At 34.9% G+C, this 17723-nt stretch overlaps 1 protein-coding gene across 6 annotated transcripts in view; it reads right to left on the bottom strand.

The window, feature by feature from the left end:
- HS3ST5 (heparan sulfate-glucosamine 3-sulfotransferase 5) overlaps window positions 1-17723 on the bottom strand; it is a 286342-nt gene that overhangs the window by 106694 nt on the left and 161925 nt on the right. For 4 of the 6 annotated variants that reach the window (XM_043439600.1, XM_043439597.1, XM_043439599.1 and 1 more), the window contains one exon: window positions 12472-12584. The exons of 1 other annotated variant lie outside the window; for it this stretch is intronic. The gene's annotated coding sequence lies outside the window, so the exon portion shown is untranslated. The remainder of the gene's footprint in view (window positions 1-12471; window positions 12585-17723) is intronic. One more of the 6 variants, XM_043439601.1, reaches the window with a different exon arrangement.

Raw genomic sequence — 17723 nt, 5'->3', positions numbered from 1 at the left:
CTAGCCTGCTAAATTTTAGTCTTCCTGAAAAATCTTCCAGTCTGCTCATGTTGTTTCCTCTGCCAGTATGCCCTAGCTCCTGTACATTCCCTACCTTCCCTTAGCTGGTTAACTCTTATGCATTTGTCAATTGTTAGCTGAGCTGTCACTTATTCCATGAAGTCTTCCTGGAGTGAAGGGCCCCTTCTCTGGAATCCATCGTGTCTGGACATCCCCCTTCATGCCTAGTCCCACCACACATTCACTATGTAAGGACTTGCAAGCAGATCAGCTCTGTATGCCCAGGGCAGTGTCTGGACTGATGACGGTGAATTAGTCAGGTCTTGCATAGTACACAGCACACAGTAGATACTCAATACACATTTGTGGAAGAAGAATAAAATCTGTCAGGTTCTGATTGACTTTATAGCATATCTGCCTATACACAAAGTATGAACAATGGAATCTTCACTATTTTAGACAGAGGTTGGAAGAATACCCATCTTAAAATTAAAAAGACAACAATAACACCACCTGGTATTTATTGGGTATCACGTGCAGGCACTGTGTGAAGTGTTTCACACATGCTACATTACTTGTTCTTACAGTGATCCATGAGACAAGGTTTATTATTTCTCCACATTGCAGATGCAGAAAATAAGACTAAGGGAGATTAATAATTTGGCCAAATTCAGTTGGCAGAACCAGGATTCTATGAAACCCCCAAAGTCCTCCTCCCTTCCAAAACCCAATTCAACAAAATGAACGTGTTCAACAAAAATGTATTGAATACTTGTTTTGTGTAAAATAGCAAAAGAGATGTATACCTACAATCTCTGATTTACTCCAGTGAAAATAACCAGGAATATTGAAGGGAGAGACTGTTTTGCATTTAGCTAGTTATTACCATTAGCCTGGCAAAAAGTATTGTGTTACATGAAAAAATATGATTGAGTAAACCAGAAAACTTTCCAGCTCTTCTATAGCAATTAGTGTAATCTCATTATTTAGCATAAAATGTGAATGCTCAGGTTCATTAACAGTCAAATCCAGATGCAAATGCAAATAGAGAAATAAAATGAAAAACCAAATAGCAAATTCTCATGATTTGCCTTTTGTTGAAATTGATGCCAGTGCTCGCCACTGTAAACAAGTACTGAGTTACAGAATTCTTGGCCTGAAAGAAATGTAGAAATTATTCGCTCCAATTCTCTCCAATTATTTTTAAGCTTGGGGTCCAAAGGAAAATAATAAGTGTAAGAGATTATCAGCACTCTGGTTGACAGTACCTATGAAGTCTGGACCAATACCTATCTTGAGATGCAGCTATTCAACTTCTAAGATAGTTTTAACAGAAATGCTTTCACTTTTCACCAAGTGATAAATATGTTAATGTTCATACAAGCATTTTTTGGCAATCATCCTAAACTGTAATCAATCTAGTGATCAATGTAGGCTGGGTAAATAAAATATGGTATATTTAAATGAAGAAATACACCACGTGGCAGTGATAATGAAGTACAACTACATATAACCAAGTGGATGAATCTTGAAAACATTATACTGAGCAAAAGATGCTGTAATTTTATCATGATTTTATTTATATAAAGTTCAAAAGAGAGCCTAGTATAATCCAAGATGTCACAATTCAGAAGAATGGTTATTGGAGCTGGGGTGGGAGGTGGTAGATGGAAGGAGACATGGGGTTTGCTGGAATGCTGGTGACTTTTGTCTTTTGATTTGAGAACTGTTACACAGACCTGCTCACTTTGTGACCAAGCATTGAGCTGTATACTTATTAGTGTGCATTTTTCCATACTTCAATACAATTATACTCCCTGGAATAATGAAACTTTAGCACTCCTGCTATCAGACTCTACGTTATCAAGAAATTCTCTAGCACACTCAGAAAAATTTATGGAATGTTATAACTCTTAATTCTGCTTAAACTAACATTTATTTCAGTCATATCAACAAAAATAAATACCTCAATATTGAAAAGTTTGCTAAAGAAACAAATGTGTTTGATGAGATATAAAAAATACTATTTCGTTTGGCAAGCATTTGTGGGATTGGAGGTAGCAAATGTAAAGCTTCCGAAGTGTTACCAAATTTGTTTATAAGCTCAGTTTACTCAAGACTCAGAATTTGTGGAGTTGTATTTTTTAAACTGTAGGAATAAAAATAATTGTAACAGAAATAAAGAATCCATTTCTCAAATGTTGCTCTGGTTCTGTCCCAACTGCACATAGTTTACAATGCCGGGCATAACAAGGATCCCCAAATATTTGCTATATGAATAAAAGTAGAGCACAGTGAGTACTCTTTAGAATACATCTAATCAATCTTTGTCATATAGAGGCAAAATGAGTATTTTTTTAATACCTGGTAAATAGGAAATAACCTATACTTCTTTATAATTTTACTAGACAATAATAGAGAAGAATGACTGAAAAAAACTCAATTAAGTACTAATTAATATTATTTACAAAGTACCTGTAAATGATTTATGAAACTACAACTCATTTAGGATAAAAACTTTCTTGCTAAAGAAAAACTTGGAACTTTTTAGAACCATAGAAAAACAAAGAAAAAAATCCACCTCCCCACCCACTACATTTAGAGAAAAAATTGAGACAGCAGTATTACTCTCCCTGAGAGTAATCATACATTAAACTGGTGTCAAGAAAACCTTAGAAAATATTAGCTTTCAGGGAAAAACACTTACAATTTATATTTTCTACTTTTAAGTAATATATTCTTACTATGACTCTAAAATCTGCCTAAACCACCATTAACATTTTAAAAGAAAGTTCTCTACTTCTTACCAAACAGAAATAAATAATGCCTGACAACAGCATTAGGGAACATAAACATAAAATTACCTGTTATTAAAAACTGAACACATTTTTCTCAAAGAAATATATTACTCAGCTGTAAAATAGTATGTTTGCCATTCACACTAATGTTTCAACATTATGGTTCAATCTTCTAAAAAGCTGACATGGAAAATAATGGCGTAATAAACTAATTCATCATAATGTGCAAAAGAAACCACTGGAATAAATTGTAATAACCTTTCAAAAACTAGCAGCTTTTAAAAGTATTAATTTCTACTCCAGATAATTGGAAAGGACACCTGGGTGGGTAGGCAATAATTTTTATGGGATTGCTCTGTCAGGAGCTCAGATTGTCTCTGGACTCAGCAATGATCATTTAGCACTAAATGACAGTGAATCTCGCAAATAGGTCTTCCTAGATGGTGTTTGTCATAAATTACCAAACTCAACTCCCCTCAAGGTCAGCCATATGAGAGGACAGGTATCAAACGGCCTTCGCTAGGACCTAGCATGGTCCTCGGGTTTCTCATAAATGGACAATAGTAGTGTTGGCTGCCATAAAATCAACTTAATGGACTGACAACATAAATTACCATCAAACTTTGACAACATCCGTCTCTAGAAAACAACTGGAGAATGCTTTTATAACAAAGCTGAGGAAAATGGATAACAATATGTTTTGTTCTATACTAGATCATAAATATTCTTAACAATGCTAAGTGGGGAATGACTTAATATTAGAACCCACAATAAGTTTTACTTGATGCACTAAAAACAGTGTCTAAGTAATATTAAAATGACACTTGCTTTTTGAAGTAATTGATATATATATAATGCAACAGTGTGTGTGTGTCTGTGTGTGTGTGTCTGTGTCTGTGTGTATTCATTCTAGGGAAGAATGTTGCATTTGCTTGGCACTGGGTTTTTTTATTAAACATAAACAACTGAAAAAAAATATTGATTTCTTTCTAGTTTCATTTTACCTACATAGTCCACTGAATCCACAGGAAAGATAGATTTTTCTGTTCTCACATCACCTTGGATGAATCATTTGAACTTACTTTCACTATGGCTTGATTTTTCCATTTGTACAGTAAAATAATTATTATACAAAAACATTTTGAAGACAGTGGAATTAATCCTTAGAGGAGGCACCAAATAAACCCCAAATTACTAGAGAATCATATTGATAATTTATTAAAACAATGTACTCTAGACAATCAATTCACTGTTTTAGAAGTCACTTTGGTAGAAAATTAGCTAAACTAATAAACTGGAACTTTGGAGATAAATTAAATATCATTGATTTGCTAAATTTTCTTTCATCATCTAATTTTTACCTCCATTCTGTAACTGTGGCTATTATTATGATGATGATGATGCATAGTTTGAACTATTCTCTCAGGTATTTTTACAATTTTATTTACTATCTCTTAGAAAGCAGGACTTCACTGTAGATTTTGCTCAAGGAAATGCTACACTGAGTAAAAGCAAGATCTTCCTTGAATCCAATGACATCTTAGATCGTGAATATTGTATGTAATATACAATGAATTTTATGTACTTAATAAAAGTTCCCAAACAGAACTTGAAGTTAATTTTGTGCCTTTGTCTCCCATATCTAGCCATCTCCTTTTATGTTGTTATTTTTTGCATGATCTCTTCCATTTATTTCTCTCCTTCTAGTCCCACTGTCATTCTGTCCAGAATCTCATCACCTAAGACCTGAATTATTGTAGTAGTTTCTTTACTCTTGTTCTTTCCACCAATCCTGCCAAATTAATCTTTTGTAAGGCACTATTTTAATTACATCATTCCCCAGCTCAAAATTTTTCAATGACTCCCCATTCCCTAGAGGCCAAAGGCCAGTGTCTTCAGTTAGAATAGAAGACTTTTGGGTATCAGGCCTCACTTCCTTTTCCAAACTCATCTTTTCCAGTTTCCCTGCACAAACCTTCAGAATAATAAAGGTATTTGCTGGCTGGGCACCTCCATCACAAGCACCTGCCCAGCCAGCGCCATCCATCCTCCCTCCCTAGCCAGTAGCTTTCCTTCAGAAAGGTTTTTTTTTTTCCACTTGAACCCATAGTCAGCACCTCAAGCCATGAAACTGAACCATTCATTCTTTGGTGTTTAATATGACTTATTTCACTGTTGCAATATTACTTAACCTCAGTTTTGATGCTTAATAGTAATCATGTCTTTTCTCTCTGATTACTTCATAAAGCTCTTTCAGGGTAGGGGGCATTAGAGTTCTTATTATCTGCTAATCTCCCTAGCACAAACTTATAAAAATAGTTGGCAACCAATAGACATTTGTTTAACAAGTGAATGTACAATACTGTTCTAGGCTTCTTGTAAGATTAGGATGAAAGCTATTCAGTAGTGTAACTTGTAGTATTCCAGCATACCAACTTATGTAAATGAGGCAGTTTCCCTGAATTTATTAGATGTTTCAATTCTTCAGTTCTTAGTGAAATTCTAGATTATAAAATATAAGCTGGACACATGAGATATTTAATGTTAACTCTGACTTTAATATAAACATGAGCACTATTAGAATAAGCACAGACTAGTGCATAGTCATTGAATTAGTACTAATTTTCTCGAGATCTCTTACTAACAGAAGCTCAGTAACTTCCAAACAAAAATAAAATTGCTCAAAGAATAAATTCAGAGGAAAAAGATAAATGCAGCAGCCCATAACCTCAAATACAAATCAGACATATATTGTAGTTCATAATAGTCTGTAGAAAACATGAAAGTGAAAGTCGCTCAGTTGTCTCCAACTCTTTGTGACTCCATGGATTATTCAATCCATGGACTTCTCTAGGCCAGAATACTGGAGTGGGTAGTCTCTCCATGCTCCAGGGGATTTCCCAACCCAGGGATCAAACCCAGGTCTCCCACATTGCAGGCAGATTCTTTACCAGCTGAGCCACAAGGGAAACCCACAAGGGAAGTCTATAGAAAGATCATGGGTTTTGGAACTTGACAAGACCTGAGTTGGCAGCTTGGTTCTGCTACTTAGCAGGGGTGCTATCTTGAGTCAGTAATTCAATGTCTTGAACCTCAAATTTCTCACAAAGCAAATGGGAATATTAAAATTCAATTTATTTGAAATAAAAGGAACCCAAATTGGAAAGGAACTGTAAAGGAAAGGAAAACTGTCACTGTTTGCAGATGATATAATAGTATGTATAGAAAATCCTAAAGATGCCACAAAAAAGCCATCAGAACTAATACATGAATTCAGTAAAATGGCATGATATAAATTAATATACAGAATTTTTTTGCATTTTTACACATTAAAATGAACTACCAGAAAGAGAAATTAAGAAAACAATCCCATTTACAATTGCATCAAAAAGCATAAAACATCTAGGAATAAATCTAACCAAAGAGCTAAAAGACTTGTACTCTGAAAGCTACAAGAAAATGGTCAAAGAAGTTGAAGACAACACAAACAGAATACACCATGTTTATGGACTAAAAGAATTAATATTGTTAAAATCACCATACTCCCCAAGGCCATCTATAGATTAAATGCAATCCCTATCAAAGTACTAAGGCATTTTTCACAGAACTAGAACAAATAATCATAAATTTTGTATGGAAACACAAAAGACTCCAAATAATCAAAGCAATCTTGAGAAAGAAGAATAAAGCTGGCGGTTTCATGTGCCCTAATTTCAAACTATACTACAAAGCTACTATAATCAAAGTAGTGTAGTGCTGGCACAAAAAGATGCATAGATCAATGGAACAGAATAGAGAGCCCAGAAATAAGTCCATACTTATGCAGTCAATCGATTTTGACAAAGGAGGCAAGAATAAACAATGGAGAAAAGATAGCCTCTTCAATAAATGGCATTGGGAGAACTGAATGGCTGCATGAAAGAATCAAACTGGACAACTTTCTCATACTATACACAAAAATAAACTCAAAATAAGTTAAAAACTTAAATGCAAGCACTGAAAACATAAAACTCCTAGAGAAAAACATAGGGAGTACCCTCTTTGACACTGGTTTTAAAAATATCTTTTTTTAGATTATTTTCCCTAAGGCAAGGGCAACAAAAGCCAAAATAAACAAACGAGACCATATCAAACTACAAACCTTTCACACAGTGAAGGAAACTATCAAAGTGAAAAGGCATCCTACTGAATGGGAGAAGATATTTGCAAATGATACATTTGATAAGAGGTTAATATCCAAAATATACAAAGAAATTATACAACAAAAATAAAAAAAAACCCAATTGAAAAATGAGCAGAGAACCCAGATAGACATTTTTCTAAAGAAGACATACAGATGACCAACAGACACATGAAAAGATGCTCAATATCACTAAACATCAAGAAAATGCAAATTAAAACCATCGAGATACCACTTCACACCTGCCAGTATGGTTATTACCAAAAAAGACAACACATATTAAGTGTTGCTGAGGATGTGGAAAAAAGGAAACACTTGTTCTCTGTCGGTGGGAATGTAAATTGGTGCAGCCACTATGGAAAAGAGTATGGAGGTTCCTCAGAAAACTAAAAACAGAACTGCTATATGACCTAGAAGTTTTACTTCTGGATATTTACCTGAAGAAAACAAAAACATTAATTTGAAAAAATATATGCACACCAATATTCATGGCAGCATTATTTCCAACAGCCAAATATGGAAGTAACTTAAGTATCCATCAACAGATGAATGAATAAAGATGCTGCATAGACACACACACACACAGACACACACACACACACAATGGAATATCACCCAGCAATTAAAAAAAGAAGAAATCTTGCTATTTGTGATAACATGGGTTGATCTGGAGGGTTTTATGGTAAAGTAAAATAAGCCAGCAGAGAAAGACAATTACCATAAGATTTTACTTATACATGGAATCTAAAAAAACAAAACAAACAAGCACAACAAAACAAAATGAAAGCAGATTCTTAGATACACCCATTGGGTTGCCAGAATGCAAGGTGATAGAAGTGGGTAAAACAGATGAAGAGGATTAAGAGTTATATACCTCCAGGTAATACATAAGCTATGCGGATATAATATACAGCATAAGGAATGTGGTCAATAATGATAGTTTTGGGGACAGATGGTTACTAGACTTACTGTGGTGATCATTTCATAATATTTGCAGGTGTCAAATCACCGCATAGTAAGCCTGAAGTTAATATAACATTGTATTTCAACTACATTTGAACTAAAAAAAAACTTCAAAAATATCCACTTAGTTTGAAAAATCTGAGATGATTGAACTCTTTTGAGTTGGTTATTAGGATGATGAATTTAAAGTTCCTAGGGCACATAGCCCAATACTTGGCACATCAATAAATGGTAGCTATTATTATTGTCTTCAGAATTTTCTTTTTAATTACCTCTGATCTATTATGGAGTCAACTGGCTTCCCTAACAGGAGTCTAAAAGATTTGAGCTTGCATTTACTAGTTTATTAATCTCTTTATCAACTTCTCTGAACTTTCAATTATATAAGGATATATGGTGAAAAAAAAAGTCCTTGAAAGGATATTCTGAAGACTGAGAGTAATCTATCTTAAAGTGTCTAGCATAGAGTAGGCCCTCTATGAATGGAAGGTAATATAATTCAGATGAGTCTCCTCTGAATGAGTACCATCCTACTATGTATTGAGGAACCCATGTGTATGAATATTTTTTTAAGTAATGGAGGTAGCAAAACTTTTCTCTGTTATATTCTGGTACTCTTCAGAAAAACATAATTTGGAATTATGAGAAATTGTTTTTAAAATAATATTCTTATGGTGACTTATAGTTTATGAAATACTTTTATAACTTAAGACCTTAAAAATATTCCCCAAATTAGCAATTTGTTGCTATATTATTGAAATCATTATCTTTACCCATTCTATCATCAAGATGCTTAACAATTAACAATAATGCTAAGCTGCAAATATTAAGGATATTACAGAAAAGTTCAATATGTTATCATCATAGGCCTAGAGTTTTAGTAATACTTGACAGTTGATACTGGCCAGACGAAACTGAATAGTTTCTAAACTGAAAGCTATCATCATAGCTTTTTCATATCAGCAATAATCCTGGAAGTCTCCTCTAGGTAGGCTTTCACAAAAGACAACTTACGAAAGTGGTTTATTAATTTCCTTTGACTTCTTGAATACTATTCAAAGTATCAGCTAGGTTAGCTGTTCTGCATTTTAACCTGTTAAAATGTAATAAAAAAAAAACTGGCAGATGCTTTTGGGAACATAGCATATAAACAAAAGAATAGAAAATAATGTGGGCAACTTTCTTAAATCTAAATAAATGTATTATGTGAGATTAATGACTTGTTGTCTGAACTCAGCAGGCATGCAATTAAATGTTCAGAAATGGAAGGCACCTCAGTCTTCTAAGACTGAGCTGTTTCTATTATCATAATAACTGAAGCACATGTTTAATAACTCATCAAATACATTTACTTCCTTAAACATCTTCAAGGTCAAAACCAGACATCAGGTACAACTTGAGTACCATTAATTCCTCTGATAATCTTTTGAAAGGATTGTTTCAAGAAGCGGCAGACAGGATCCCATTGAGGCCTGTAGGATGCTTTAGGTACTTTGGGAGCTGGGCACTTACTTTTTGAAGCTTCCATTTTAAGGACAGTATTACTCTTAATCCTCCAAAGAAGAAGCTTGCCACAGAGCCACTAGAAATCAGACTGTTGCATATGGATGTCTAGTTCTTAGTTTAGTGATTATGGCCATTATATCTACATTTTAGGACATGATAACTGCCACTTGGAGGGCTTCTCTGGTGGCTCAGTGATAAAGAAACTTCTGCTAATGCAGGAGACATGGGTTCAATACCTGGATTGGGAAGAGCTCCTTGAAAAGGAAATGGCAACCCACTCCAGTATCCTTGCCTGGGAAATCCTATACACAGAGGAGCCTCATGCAACACATGAGGTTGCAAAAGAGTTGGATATGACTTAGAACTAAAACAACAATTGCCACTTGGTAACTGGTAACTGAACAGCATTGGGTCAGCATTGGTACCGGAGCCATCTTTTCTAAATCTGCTCCCAGAGTCCCTCCACACGCATGGTTATTTCTTCATGCTTGGTCTTTGCTTCCTTTCAGTGTTTTTACCTTCCTCCCATAACCCACTAGAAATTTCAAATCATTTGGGGATTTCTCCACTGTTTCAGTGTTTATCTTTACCAGATCTGTAACTATATGTCTATAATGTCAGTGATCATTTCAAATATTTTGATCCTCCTAACAGTGTCATGGGATGAGCAAACCGAGGCATGAAGAGGTTTTTATGACGTGTCTGAGATTTGGTGTCAAAACATAGTCCCTGCCTCATAACTCTGAACTGAGCCCTTGCTTCACCACCATTACTACACTATCATTTGCTAGGTTCATCAGACTTGTGTTGGAAATTCTTCCTTGCCAGCTGTGTGATTTTTACAATATGTTAAACTCTCTGAACTTTAGCTTTCTTGTCAGTAGGGTGACAAGATTCAACTTAACCAGGATTCATCAATCATCCACCACATCCTAGCACAGAGCTAAGTGCTATAGCACAAATGAAGTAACAGCTGCCAAGGAATTTTGGCAGTGAGAAGAACAAGATTTTTGATAATTTCCTAGAAAATAGAGAGATTCCAAGAGGGGCTAGTCTGCCAAGTTTAACAGAGCTCTGTGTAAATTCTCCAAAATAATTTCAATTAGAATAAAACAATTTTAAAATTCACAAATTTTATAGTTTACTCTTAAGTAGCACATTCCACCAAACCCCAAAGTGTTATTTTTGAAGACAGTGATACCATATCCAACCTACATTATTACATGGGGTGAGGGAGGGACCATGGAAGAGCCAGTTTTATAGGGAATCTAGAGATGAAAAGTTAAAAAAATGTGTTAGATGTTTCTGCTTTGTTTCATCATTTGAATCATCTAAATTGTAAAACATCCTAGAGTAGGAATAGCCACTTCACATTTTCTCCATCTTTCTTCTTCAGTGTCTTGGACTAGACAAACTTGTTGAGTAGAATGTGGCTTAAACTATAAGAATAGAGAAGAATAAATTTCATATTATCAATATGAACTAGTCACCAGGCACCTGTGTGAAACAGGTGGAAAGTAAAAACAGCCAGGGTTTAGGATCTAACACTTGGTTCTCATTAAACCTCTTCTCTCAATTTTAGGTAGTAACCTGACTGCTAAGGATCACAAGGTTTCCAGTTTTTAGAATATGAATTATGCCATCTATCTGCTAGTATTATTGAGAGATTAAATGAGATGAACTATTATTGTATATAATAATAAATAAGTAATGCTTTTTTGAGTGTTTGACATGTATTAGACACTATTCTAAGATTTTCTTTATTAGGTCATTGAAACTTTACAACTCAAGGAGATGGGTATATTACTATTATTTCTATTTTGGAGATGAGAAAATGAAGCCATAGAAAGTTTTTTTTTTTTTTTTAATCTTGCCAAGTTCACACAGTGAGGATTTGGCTGAGTAGGAACTCAAGCTCAGGCAGCCTGGGCTCTTGACTACTCCTTTTTTTACCTTACTCCATCACAGGATGTGAGAGTTGGACTGTGAAGAAAGCTGAGCACCGAAAAATTGATGCTTTTGAACTGTGGTGTTGGAGAAGACTCTTGAGAGTCCCTCAGACTGCAGGGAGATCCAACCAGTCCATCCTAAAGGAGATCAGTCCTGGATGTTCACTGGAAGGACTGATGCTGAAGCTGAAACTCCAATACTTTGGCCACCTCATGCGAAGAGTTGACTCATTGGAAAAGACCCTGATGCTGGGAGGGATTGGGGGCAGGAGGAGAAGGGGACGACAGAGGATGAGATGGCATCACCGACTCAATGGGCATGAGTTTGAGTAAACCCCGGGAGTTGGTGATGGACAGGGAGGCCTGGCGTGCTGTGATTCATGGGGTCGCAGAGTTAGACATGACTGAGCAACTGAGCTGAACTGAACTCCATCACAGTAGCTCTCCATAAGTCCATTTCCCCTAGTCCTGGTTGCTGGTACAAAATGCAACATTTTGCCTCTCCAGAAATAAACAGCTACACTGAGGACAGAGGATAATTACATGAATAAAGAAACAGCAATACATGATACAAGTTGTATGCCAGAGGAGAGGTATGACTTCTAGGTCTACAGGTGTTTGAAAGGAAGGAAATAATTGCAATGGGGAATCATCAAGATGTTCCCATGTAGGTAAGAGTTGACTTAGGTCCTAGAAAACAGAATTAAAACCAGCAGAGAGGATCTGGGGGAAGTTATTTCAGATAGTGGGATAGCAAAGACAAAGGCCTTTTGTGCTCAGGAACCAAGGCTCAGTGTCAGTGAGAAGGAAGGTTTCTATATGGGAATGCTGAGAATACAGAATCAGGAGGCAGCTGAAAGTCATTTTGTAGAATGTTTTAAAAGCCTAGAGAGGAGACAGGACCTCCTGCTGAAGAGCCACCCTGCTTTTCTGAGTGGCTGAGTGCATATATGTGAACATCCAAGCCCTGCCAAGTAGTACTTTCAAAAGGCTGATGAGACAGCAGGTGTATAACATGGATGGGAAAGCTAGCCAACGGATTGTAGGAGCAAGCAGAAGCCCTGGGTACACATACCTACATTCAGATGCTTCCAGTTACTCCAGCGATGATTATCTGGTGGGTGGATATTCCATGGCCTCTCCACACCTACTGCTGTGCTTTTGGCCTGTCCCTCACTCTGTTAGTACCTGAGGGTAGAGACAGAGGCAGAGTGATCTTCCAGTTAATCTTTTTTCTCTCTCTGCTCCTTAGCTATGGTTAAAAACTTGGTGTTGGAAGAAGCATATTAGGTATGATCAGAACATTTCATTTTTTAAAAACAGTACTTCCAGTGTTTTTATTAAATGATTTACTGATGAAGAATGGAGCTTGTATTTGAGTCTGACCCTGGAATATGCAATTGCTAGTTCTCTTGGATCAGAGATGGACTTGTAAATTGGGGGCTACCCACATGTACTTTCACTTAATGTTCTTGTTTCTGATCTGGCTGCTTTGGATTTAGGTTGAGGGTGGTTAAATGTACTCTTTTAAAAAATGTTATATATTGTATATCTCAACTGATCTTTTTACAACCATATGATGATTAGGCATCAATCATTCTTACCATTGCTGCTACTTGAATATATTAAGCAATTGCTGCTTCTTCCTAAGCTGGATATATTGATAGATTACCAGGAGACTTGAGTAGACATGCAGAGTACATGTTGGCTGTAAAGTGTTGTATTGGAAAAATGAAAAAAGAAAGTGATGGGAAAATGAAAAAGATTGCAATGAAACAGACTTGTGATACCAAACTCCTCTTTAAAAAGCAATAGTTCATTGTCATTTCAGGCTATTATTGAGAATAAGTATGAAGTCTAAATAGATTGTAGGAGCCCAGTCCTAATACATCATTATCACTAATATGTATTTGGTAATAGTAGACATAGATTATTTCAGTCCAAAATAGCCAGAATATCCATCTTTTACGTGGGTCCATTGGATGCAAATATACTTAGAGTGCAAAGCACACACACATACAGCCCTCTTTCAAGGAAAGGGAGACTTTAAAATTTTATTTATTTATTTATTTATTTTTTGACTTTAAAATTTTATATACTTGGCTAGTAACCAGCTACCAAATCTACTCTAGTTCTCTGATTAACACGCTTTCATACATTATTTCCAGTTTTCTACCTGAATCCTTGTCAATGTTTCCCTTCACAATCCCAATATCACCCAAATAGTTCTGGAGAAACCAGAAAGTGAGTAGAAAAAAGTTCATTCAGCTATTTAAGGACATGGCACACATCACTAGTATCCATTTATTAGCAAAAAAGCAAAAAACCAAAACTGGCTTCATTGCTCATGAGAAATTCTTAGTATGTTCAAACACCTGCTGAGATCTTAATATAAAACAAAACAAAACCTCAACTACTCTGCTTCTAAATTTGTTTGATAAACCAGATTTTTAAAGTTCCCAAATAAACAGAAATCATTATAATTATGAATAATTAACATGCTAAACTCAAGAGGGCACTCAACATTCGTTACACTGTAGAGTTCGTCCCCTAAGGGAAGCACCTTCAATTAGCTCAGTTTTCACAATGGAAGAAAAATGAGACAATCAGTAATTGCAGGTACTTAGTACAAGGAACAAAATGAGCTAACTTGCATTTAAATCACCCTGTCTCAGTCAGTAAAGGCCCTGCTCTCTTTTAGATTCTTAACATTTGTACTAATTCCAGAACACAGAAAAGCAATAGATAATAGGAAAAACATACTGCCTTCAAAGATGTAAGTGGATGCACTTCAGCTTTATCAGTTATTCTAACTGAGTAGGTGAAAGAAGAAGGCAAGATATAACAATAAATTAATTTAAAAGAGAATCTTGTAGATTTTTTTTTTGGCTGCACTGCACGGCATGTAGGATCCTAGTTTCCCAACCAGGGATCGAACCTATGTGCACTACATTGGAAGTGCAGAGTCTTAACCACTGGACCACTAGGGAAGTCCTAAAAGATGTTTTCCAAAATATATCAATATATTTATTCACTCAATTTACAAACATTTATTAAGCACTTACCATGTATCAGGGTAAATGTGCTAAATGATAGTTATATTGTACTGAAAGAACCAGCCAATGTGGAGAAAAGGGAACCCTAAACTGTTGGTGGAATGTAAACTGTACAGCCATTATGGAAAACATTAGGGAGGCTCCCCCAAAAAACTAAAAATAGAACTTCCACATGATCCAGCAGTTCCATTACTGGATATATAAATGAAGAAGACAAAAATGCTAATTTGGAAAGATATATGCACCCTAATGTTTATAGCAGCATTATATATTTATAGTAGCCAGGATACAAAAGCAATCTAAGTGTTCACCAGCAGACAGATGGATAAAGAAGATGTGGTACACACACACACACACACACACACACACAATGAAACATTACTCAACCACAAAAAAGAATGAAAATTTGCCATTTGCAATAACATGGATTGACCTAGCAGTCGATCCATGCTTAGTGAAATAAGTGAGACAGAGAAAGATAAATACTGTGTGATATCACTTATATGTGGAATATAAATAAATAAAATGAATGAATATAGCAAAGCAGACACAGACTTATGGATATAGAAAACTAGTGGTTACTAGTGGGAAAGGGTCAAGAAGGGGGTAGATTAAGAGGTGCAAATTACTAGGTATAAAATAAATGGTACAAGGATACATTGTACAGCACAGAGAATATAGCCAATATTTTATTATAACCTTAAATGGAGTATGATCTATAAAAATATTGAATCACTATGTTATATTCCTGAAACTAATATAATATTATAAAGTATTAGTTGCTCAGCTGTGTTTGACTCTTTTCGACCCCATGGACTGTAGCCTGCCAGGCTCCTCAGTCCATGGGATTTTCCAGGTAAGAATACTGGAGTGGGTTGCCATTTCCTTCTCCAATAATATTATAAATCAACTATAATTAAAGGAAAAATAAAGACTGAAATGTAAGAAAAAGAATTAGCTAATGATTTGTTTAAATATACATTTTTATATACAAATTTGATTATATCAATATATATTTGTATAGTTTGTATATATTTGTGTATTGTATATATTTGTATATTCTTACAAATATAAAGTTTGAAGTATAAATATTTACAAACTGAAGCTATTCAAAGTGTTATTCCTCACATCCAACTGCAATGGAAATTGTTATATACCATTTTAATTAAAAATTAAATCACAAAATTATTTAAATTTTCTTCATCAGAGTTTCATCTATAAAAATGGTAAAAAAACAAACACCAAAATATATCCATTTTCTTTTTCAGTAATAAATTTTACTACAATTATCAGGGATTTTCTTAGGCATTTATAGAACTAAAATATAAGTCAAGTTGAAAATGGTTTAGCAAACAGTAACTATACTTTTGCACGTAAATATACATTTTTGCTCTGATTCAATATCAAATTGACAACCTTGACCCAAGAAAGGGTTATCTTTTATTAGCAGCCACTTTGGGGAGAAATATTTTATCTTCCACTGAAGTAGAGGAAAGAATTCATTAAAAATGTGATGCAAGTGGTTTTAGAGTGATAAATCTCAAGTTACCAATTCCATTTTTAGTGATTAGTTGCCCAAGTCTTGTATTAATTAAAATGGTTATTCTAAATACTTATATTTAATGTAAACATAATTAGCTAAACCTCAGTGTTACTGCCTCATCTATTTTGAAATTAATTTATAAAATAGCTCAAAAAGTGCTGTAAGATTTTGATACAAAAGAAATCAGAATCAGTCTGCATCTTTTGTTGGTTTCAGTTGTGAAGCCATAGTGAGCCACTTATATTAGGTATGACTGAGGGGGTCTCTGGCATGGCTAACAAGTAGAATCAAATATTGATATGCCATTGATGTTTCTTTTATATATATGACATATAATTAACTTCCTAAGCAAAAATACATCAGTTGTTCCCAATATTAATATATTCTCATACCAATATATGCAGACTTTTCTAATATTTTATTAAAACCTGGGCCTTCTGCTCTCCAATGAATGCTTATAGTTGGGGGAATCTGTTTCTACAATTCTCTAACATTAGTTCAAGCCATCTGCATCCTTCTCCCTCACCCTGACCTTTTAGGAATTTAATTCAGAGCAGGCTATAAAATCTGACTCAGCTTACACATCAAATAAAATTGTATAGAATATTTCTCATCTTTTCACACTAATACTATTATGTGGCGTTCCAATATTCCTTCAAGTTAAACTGTATCTCAATTACCTCAACTGGCATCTGCTTCTATTTCTTTCAGTCCTTCTCTCTGGTTCCCTAAACAATGAATAATAGATATTATTACTCAAGAGCTAGATTTGGGTGCATCTCTGCAAAGAATGTAGGTAACATGCAAAAAACATCTATCCTGTTTAGATAAGATAATATGAGATTGTGATCAGAGACAATTATGTATTGATTTACCATTTACCATTTCAACTATCAACCATTATCTTAACTCTGAACATCCTCAGAGGTTCAAAGGATTAGAACTGTCTCAAAGTAATCACAATGGAGAGGGACAATTTGAGGACCAGGAAGATATTAACACATCTGCTTTGTTCATCTTGCTCAAACCTTTAAACACCATCTGTTTCCCATTATTTTCTGGCTACCATCTTCCCATAGGCTAAAAGATTTTTAAATGACTGGGGGAAAAAAACTTGAGAAACTAGTTTGAGATTTTAATTCGGTATTTCATCTGCCAGACAGTGAAATGCAGTTTGCTGCAGCAAGTGTTCCTAATAGATAAGGGAATTGTTGCTTCACATATAATTACACTGAGTCTAACGGTAGACATAGCCAACCATATCATCTTTATACTATTAGAAGTGCTAGTAATTCTGAAAAGAATCCATTTTGAGGAGGGTCAGAGCTACTTTTATTTTACTTCAAACCAGGGTTATCATGGAATAAAACTGATAGTTTTGGGGGAACAATTTTTGGAATATAAAAAAAAAAGTATTAAAGAGTAAATGAAGCTGACTGTTGTGACTGGCAGTAAGTTCAAGCATTTTGTGTTCTTTTGTGTTTGCTTTGGAATGTTAAACAGGTTGGGTTCTTTTAAAAAGAAAACATTTTATTCAGAACATTTCCCATGAAAGCCCTCTTTGACAAAGTGTCATTTTTTGATATATTAGTACATGTCTGCCCACATTTTATATTCAAAAAAGGCAAGCACTGTTTTAACAACTTTTGACAAGCATGGGGAATTAAACTTCCATGGAACTGACTCTCAGAGTAACACTAGAGACTGTTATATTTTCTATTTTTGTAC

Source organism: Cervus canadensis, chromosome 20, assembly GCF_019320065.1.
Source record: "Cervus canadensis isolate Bull #8, Minnesota chromosome 20, ASM1932006v1, whole genome shotgun sequence".
NCBI classification, from domain to species: Eukaryota; Metazoa; Chordata; class Mammalia; order Artiodactyla; family Cervidae; genus Cervus; species Cervus canadensis.
Note: the sequence above shows the minus strand (reverse complement) of the source record. Positions and strands in the feature narration are given on the sequence as shown.